Raw genomic sequence first — 7102 nt, 5'->3', positions numbered from 1 at the left:
TGGCTAGGTCCCCGGACATGGCACAGGTAGAATGGCTAGGTCCCCGGACATGGCACAGGTAGAATGGCTAGGTCCCAGGACATGGCACAGGTAGAATGGCTAGGTCCCNGGACATGGCACAGGTAGAATGGCTAGGTCCCAGGACATGGCACAGGTAGAATGACTGACAGATTTCTAGATACTTGTTATCGCCACTTGATGTCACACTATGTGTGCATGGCATTAGGCCCTGCTAGTTTACAGGTTCTCTGAGGATCACCACTCCACTTAACTGTCCAGTCACACCATCCTCTAAAATATATTTCTGGCTTTCTATTCAAACATCTTTCATAGGCCTTAAATATGTTAGCAACTAGCTGAGTACCCACTGTGCTCTGACTAGGTAACTATCTGAGTACCTACTGTGCTCTGACTAGGTAACTAACTAGCTGAGTACTAGTGTGCTCTGACTAGGTAACTATTTGAGTACCTACTGTGCTCTGACTAGGTAACTATCTGAGTACCTACTATGCTCTGACTAGGTAACTATCTGAGTACCTACTGTGCTCTGACTAAGTAACTATCTGAGTACCCACTGTGCTCTGACTAGGTAACTATTTGAGTACCTACTGTGCTCTGACTAGGTAACTAGCTGAGTACCTACTATGCTTTCCTAAACACTTTTCACATGCTTATTTTAAGTGGCTCCCCTTCTCTCTGTAGTAGAGTCTTCCGTTCCCAAGTTACCTGACCTTCCTTCCAAGGAAGGTGGCTAGGAAGAAATACCTAAGAAGGTCAGACCTCTGTGAGGCTCCCACACTAAAGGACTGGGGTCAATTTCCCTTCTCTATTCATGTGAATAGTGCTTAATACTGGAAAGAATTCAGCTGCAGTGGCCGCTTGCCCCCAGGCCACCCCAGGCCACCTCAGATAAGGCCTCAGATTGTTAATGGAGCCACTCAGGCCCCAAGATGGAAACACAGATAATCCTCTGCTATTTAACTGGGAGCTGGAGTCCTCTGGAGACAAATTGGAAAGAGGGGAGGGAGGGCAGCTCAGGAGGGAGGCCTGTTTAAATCTCTTTATTTTCGGGAAAACAATAATTTTAATGATTCAACCTTTAATTTAGAAAACAAACACAGCTGCGGCTTGATGTCCTCATCTGATTTCAAAGATGCCAGCCCTCCAGCAGGGCTGGGGGGTGAGGGGCAGGGACAGCCCCCAGGACTAAAGGTTCAGACCTGCTACAGAAATTGGGGGAGCAGGGGCCAGGAAGCCTAGTGTCCACCAGCCCTGAGTTCTCTAAAGTGGATGACCCAGGGGTGCACACCAGAGCTGGGAAGTCTGCTTGCAAATTGTCAGACACAAAGGACAGGTTCACCCTAACAGATTCACAGCCATGGCGTTCCAGTGGACAAGCCACTTCCCCAGGCTACACCATGTAAGCTACAGTGTATGGAGAGGTGAGGAATCTTCACTGAAGCCTTGTCATTTCTGTAATAATACAATTTATTACAAATAACAAGTTTGCCATTAGGAAAGATTTGAGGTGGCGGGGGTGGGGTGGGGGTGGGCCGGACCAATCTAGCCTGAGACACAGGAAGAGAGAAAACCTGGCGTTGAAGATGATGCTGCCCCCGTGAAGCTTTATGCAGCAGGTGTTTATCTGAGAGACCCACGAGTTCCAGACTACGCAAAAGGGCCACAAGAATAAACCATTTAGCCCAAGGACGATAAAACGCTCTCTTTACGGTAATGCATATCTTCAATCTCTGAAGTGTTTGTTTCTCATAGGTAACAATTCTGCCCCTACAGTTTTAAGCAAAAATACTTCAGGAAAAGTCTCCATGTTTATTTGAGGTGGTAGGTACACTCTGGTTGTACGTTTGTGTACTGAGGAAGTATATACCCACAGTGATAATACTGAGGGGGTGTCCATGCCTATGCTCCTAAAAAGCCAGCAGCGTTAAGGGGTCCTTATTCTTGGGGGATGACAAGATGGCTTGGTAGGTAAAAGTGTCTGCTGCCAAGCCTGTTGACCTGCCATCTGGGACCTACGTGCTGGAAGGAGAGGACCAACTCCAAAGATTTGTCCACTGACCTTCATATTCGTTCTGTGGCTCCCTTGTACACACATGCTCATGGGAGGAAAACACGCAGTTTGATTCAGTATAGATTTTACAGTGCTTGTGGTGGTGCATGCCTGTAACCCCGTAGTTTTCAGTGAAAGCAAGAGGAAGGTTGGGAGTTCAAGGCCAGCTTTGGTTACTTAAGAAGTTCAAGGCCAGCTTGTCCTTTTAAGACCATCTTAAAACAACAACAACAAATCCTCCAAACAACACCAACAAAAACCCACCAGGCCTGGAGGCACGGGAGTGTGACTTTAGCACAGGAAAGCTGGAGGCAGCTGGAGATGGGTCACAATAAGTTCAAGGCCCGCTGAGTGAGCAAAGTTCAGACTAAGCAGGTTAGTGAAATAAAGCTGGTTGCTTTCATGCACGGGGAGACAAAGATCACTCTGCAGCCAGGGCCTAAAGACTTCAAAGGGAGAGTGGAGGTGACTGCCCCAGGCTTTTCGAACCCACTTCTCCCACTTCTGCTGCTTTCTCCAAAGACAAGATACTTTGGGGTAGCATGTCCTAGACTCCTCCTGGCTGGAAGAGACAGATGGAGCCAAGATTGCAGGAGTACAGGGCGGAGCAATGACCTGGTGGGTAAAGTCACTTGCCAGGGCTCCCACAAGTTTGTCCTCTAATCTCCACATGAGTTCTGTGGCACACACACACACAGACATATAGACAGACAGACACACACACACACAGACACAGACACAGACACAGACACACAGACCAAGTGAAGAAATAAGACTTGTGCTTGGTGGTGTATAGTTACAGAGGGAGAGTTTCCGGTTAGCCAGTTTGGGGCACACCAACTCTGTCTTAAAAATTACAGAGTTTGGGAGGCTTATTGGGAGATGGGTGGAGTCTGTTGTCTATGAAAGAAAAACACATAGCAAAGAGTCAGAGTTGGATAGGAAGGGCCTCTGGGCACAGCGACAGTCCAGACAACAGCATAGGTGTTCTGGAGTCAGGCTTGCCCTGGGAGGGGTTTCTCAGTGGCAGACCAGCCAAATCCCAGGACTCTGCCATGCTTGGGCCTTGCTGGAGTTCTCTAGGGGACCTGGCCTTGGAACTGGGGTTGATTCTGAGGCTGCTGCAGGCTGTAGGCTGCCCCACTTTTTGTAGGTTAACCCAAGCACTGTGCCTCCCCAGCCACCCCGGAGCAGGCCAGAAGGAGCCAGATTGGCAGCTCCTGTTAGATATGGAGATTGTATCAGCTCCTTCTGTCTGAACCCTTAACCCCACAGTTCTCAGGGTTCACGTGATTCTGGATACGGTGCTTCAGGTACCTTTCTGACATATGGAGGGGATGAGGGTGGGGATGGGGACTCCCCAGTCACCGAGCTATTAGCATGAGCGCTGAAGAGGGAGAAGTTTCCCTTCTGTGTGTGAGCTGGAAAGTGCAGCCTAGGCCTGCCTTGCTCTTGTCTCCTCCTGAGAAATGTGCCCCTGAGACTGAGCATCAGGCCTGTGGAGAGACACTTCCTTCACCTGATAGGCCTGGGGCATTCTTTATCCTCCACCCAGGACCTCCACCTGCCTGCTGGGGCTACAGCAGAGAGACAGGCTACTTTGTCACCAACTTTACTGTGCTGGAAATCCCTGGATCCCCTTAACAAAGGAGAACCAACCCGTCCCCTTCCCACTCACCCTCCCCTCACCCTTCCTTTCTCTCCTCCAATCCATACTGGTGAGAAACTGCTGAGAAACAACATCCACAATTAAGTCGGAGGTCACATTTAGTTCAGCACCATTGGCTGCTTAATTGGCTGATTCTATGGCTGTTCTCCTCATCTGCCAACGCGGCCTCTAACAAGCTGCTTGCAGGGCAATTAAGCCTCCGTTTCTGAGCTGTGGCTGATGCAAAGGTTCGCTCCCCTCCTTCATCTGGGAACCTGCTAGATTTCAGGGAGTAAATTCTCTTCTAGAATTCCAGATGAAACTACAGGTCTCAGTGAACACCTCTTCTGAAGGAGGCTCCAGAATAAAAGAGCCCTGTAGCCTCTGGGCTGGAGAAGACAACTTAGCCTGACTAAATTTCTCAGTTCTTGTGGGGCGGAGAGGCAGTGATGCTAGAGAGTCAGAGAACTCTCAGTCAGGTGTGTCCTGCTGCTGAGAAATGTGAATTTGTCCCTTTTCTAGGGTTGCAACCTTGGGAAATTTACAGTCACTACTCTTTTCTGAGCTTCAGTTTCTTCCTCTGTAAAACTGAGATAACCGTAGCAGCCACAACTTATCTGACTGACATCTGCCCTGAGGATGATGTCATGCAGCAGAGATGCAGCACTTTGCATAGGACCCAGTGCCTGTACTAGGTCAACAATGACATTAGAGATACAAATGAAGTCACTTAGCCCACACCAGATATTTCCAATCCCAAGCTGGCAGAAGGACCTGAAAAGGACAGTGGTTGTGGATAGACGTATGTCCCTCCCTCCATGGGGGATGGAAGACAGCTGTGTGGTCAATCAGATATGAGCAGAATTGAGACTGAAGAGTTTCCTGGAGCAAGCTGCCCTCATGAGGAATCTTGCCTGTGGGTGCAACTGTAGTGTACTCTCTCCCAGACTCCGTTTATTCATTGTCTACTTGTAGCCCTCCAAAGGGAGGTACATGCTGGAGCATGGGTCTGGAATGTCCCTCACAGGCCACATGTGAAAAGCTTCAGTCTCAGCTTGAAGCTGTGGAGACAGTCACCCGGGAGTGAGTGAGAGACTTCTAGATCAGTGGGGATTGTGTCCTCAGGGGAAGTGTTGGAACCCAGTCCCTCTTCTCTCCCTCACCATGAGGTAAGTAGTTTTGTTCCACCATGGGTTTGCCACAGAAAGCCATAGTGACAACCAATCATGGAGTCAAACCAGTAGATCTAGGAGTCAAATAAGCCTTTTAGAAGATGTATGAGTCACCATGTGGTTGCTGGGGATTGAACTTGTAACCTCTAGTAACCTCTGGAAGAACACACGGCGCTCTTAACCAAGTAACCCTTTATTGTTGGTTGTAAGTAGGTCAGCACAGGGCTTTGTCACAGCAATGGAAAATGACTAAAAAAGAATGAGTTCAGGAATCACCATCACCAATATCATCATTCAGAACGGGAGCATAGTTTATGAACACACCCACATGACACTATGGTTTTAGTTCTCAGAAGAGCTCTGTGATGGTTGTGGGGGCACGTGCTTCCAGGAGACATGACTGTGCCCTGATGACTCTTCACTTTCCTGTGTCACGAAAGTGCAAAGGTGCTCTGAGCCTGTCTTTCTGTTGCAAGTGCAGACCACTTATGCAGGTATGGGAACAGGTACACTGGTTTGGCTGACAGGATGCACTGCTGTGACCCTTCTGAGCATCGCTGGGAGCTTCACTGCATAACCCTCTGCCTGCAAACATTCGGGTGACGTGAGCCAAAGCACCTGATGGTAAAAGGAAGGGCTGTGTCCCAGTGCAGGGACATGGTCTGGATTTGAAAATATTTCCATTCACTGCATAGCAGAACCCAAAGCCTCTGTCATTCAGAGGATGTTGTAAAAGGGCTGCCCAGAGGGCGGCTCTCACTGCTCCTGAGAGGAAGGTGGAATCTCTGCCCCATCCCCGGGCTTGGAAAAAGTTGAGAAAATGGCTTCTTTGTTTCTAGATGTTGAGGAAAATGTTGTTCTTTTTTGTTTGTTTGTTTGTTTTATTTGTTTTATTTTGGAGAGAGAGAGAGAGAGAGAGAGAGAGAGAGAGAGAGAGAGAGAGAGAACTGGGACTGGGGAAATGGCTCAATGGTAAGAGTGTCTGGTCTGAAAGCATAAGGGCCAGAGTTCAAATCCCCAGCACCCATTTTATTTTTAATTTATTTTATTTATTATTTATTTATAGCCAGGCATGGCTTCCGTACCTATATCTCCATATATCTCCCAACACTGTGGGGTGGGGGCAGGTGGAGCCTAAGAGATTGCTGGCTGGCCAGAATACCTGAATGGAGAGCTTTTAGTTTGGTGCGCAGGCTCTGCCTGGAGGCATTTGGGTGGAGAGCTAGCGAAGATCCTGAAGCCCTGAGGTGGCATCTGCATGCGTGCTCACAGAGCTGGTGAGAGTCCTGCCTGCTGGCCTGTCTCTTGGCCCCGCCCCTGGCTTTGTTTGCTAGTTAGTGGTTGCTGTGGTGACTATCTGCTTTCTATTCACGAGGCAACTTCAGTTCTCCTTTCAGTATATTTCAAAACAATTGTCCCGGTTTTCCAAAAGCTTACTTTAAAAAGTTACTTGGGGTTGGGTGTGATCCCTCGCGCACGAGGCTGGCGCAGAAGGATGACGTATTTGATCATGTGACCAGCCAAGACAACTAACCATCTGGAAATGTGAATCTCGACAAACATCACAGGACTGAGGCCCTAACACACGGGGATACGTTTGTAAGCATCACTGGGTTTGGAATAATAACCCCGAGGGTGGTGGCATAACTCCTGAGCACAAGCTTTGTCAGTTACTTGAGACACCTGGAAAATGAAGAGCAGAAAAGAATAAAGCCACTAGATATGTCTGGTTGGCTAAGGAAAGTTTTCTGGACTCCTTGGGATTTCTTTTTCTTTCTTTCTTTTTTTTTTTGTTTTTTGGGGTTTTGTTTGTTTGTTTGTTTGTTTTGTTTTTTTCGAGACAGGGTTTCTTTGTGTAGCCCTGGCTGTCCTGGAACTCACTCTGTAGACCAGGCTGGCCTCGAACTCAGAAATCTGCCTGCCTCGGCCTCCCAAGTGCTGGGATTAAAGGCGTGCACCTCCACGCCCGGCTCCTTGGGATTTCTTAACATATGCTTTTCTGAGTTCAGCTATCTGGGGATCTCTAAGAAAGACAGGGTAGGGATAGAGTTATCACAGAGAGTGGAAATTCAAGATATCCCCCAGCCATAAGTTCCTTTCTCCTTTCTTCTTGAAATCTCTCAGCATTGGTTAAGAGTAAGCTGGCTAATTTGAGCCTTCCCTTCCCTTCCCTTCCCTTCCCTTCCCTTCCCTTCCCTTCCCTTCCCTTCC

General features: G+C 48.4%; 2 long non-coding RNA genes across 4 annotated transcripts in view; both read left to right on the top strand.

Annotated features, from left to right (window-relative positions):
- The window catches only part of LOC115031520, a 98104-nt gene that overhangs the window by 48701 nt on the left and 42301 nt on the right, over window positions 1–7102 (top strand). The gene's annotated exons all lie outside the window — the stretch shown is intronic.
- The window catches only part of LOC110304305, a 9768-nt gene continuing 8990 nt past the window's right edge, over window positions 6325–7102 (top strand). For both annotated transcript variants that reach the window (XR_003837167.1, XR_002379059.2), the window contains exon 1: window positions 6325–6490. This is a non-coding gene — a long non-coding RNA (uncharacterized LOC110304305). The remainder of the gene's footprint in view (window positions 6491–7102) is intronic.

Source organism: Mus caroli, chromosome 1, assembly GCF_900094665.2.
Source record: "Mus caroli chromosome 1, CAROLI_EIJ_v1.1, whole genome shotgun sequence".
Taxonomy (NCBI): Eukaryota; Metazoa; Chordata; class Mammalia; order Rodentia; family Muridae; genus Mus; species Mus caroli.
Note: the sequence above shows the minus strand (reverse complement) of the source record. Positions and strands in the feature narration are given on the sequence as shown.